General features: G+C 57.0%; 1 protein-coding gene across 1 annotated transcript in view; it reads right to left on the bottom strand.

The window, feature by feature from the left end:
* EMH_0021930 (uncharacterized protein) overlaps nucleotides 1-393 on the bottom strand; it is a gene marked incomplete at both ends in the record, with an annotated part of 10,754 nt that overhangs the window by 6,039 nt on the left and 4,322 nt on the right. The window lies entirely within an intron of this gene.

Genomic DNA, 393 nt, shown 5'->3' with positions numbered 1-393 from the left:
TTTTTGCGTCCCCCTGCTTGACTTTGATGCTGCACCAACTTTGCTGCTGCAGTTGCAGCATCAGCACTTGCTGCTGCTCCTTCTTCTTGTTTTGCACCAGCAGCAGCAGCACCCTCCGTGGACAAAGGCATAGCAGCAATAGACTCCTCCTCTGTCTTCGCTTGCGGGCTCATGCGTCCCGTGCTACTGGCAGCAGCAGCAGGACGAGGGCTGCTCTCTGCTTCTTCAGCAGCGTGTAGACTTGATGCTGCAGGAGAAAGAGATCTTCTGCCGCTGCTTATTTCGGAAACAGAAGCAGAAATGGCACCTGGGTCGCCTCCTCCGCCGCCAATGCTGCTGCCGCTGCCCGCGCTGTTTTTGTTGCTACCGTTGGCCCCCTTGGTGCCTTTCAGC

Source organism: Eimeria mitis, genomic scaffold (assembly GCF_000499745.2).
Source record: "Eimeria mitis Houghton genomic scaffold, Emh_scaff775, whole genome shotgun sequence".
In the NCBI taxonomy this organism is placed as follows: domain Eukaryota; phylum Apicomplexa; class Conoidasida; order Eucoccidiorida; family Eimeriidae; genus Eimeria; species Eimeria mitis.
Note: the sequence above shows the minus strand (reverse complement) of the source record. Positions and strands in the feature narration are given on the sequence as shown.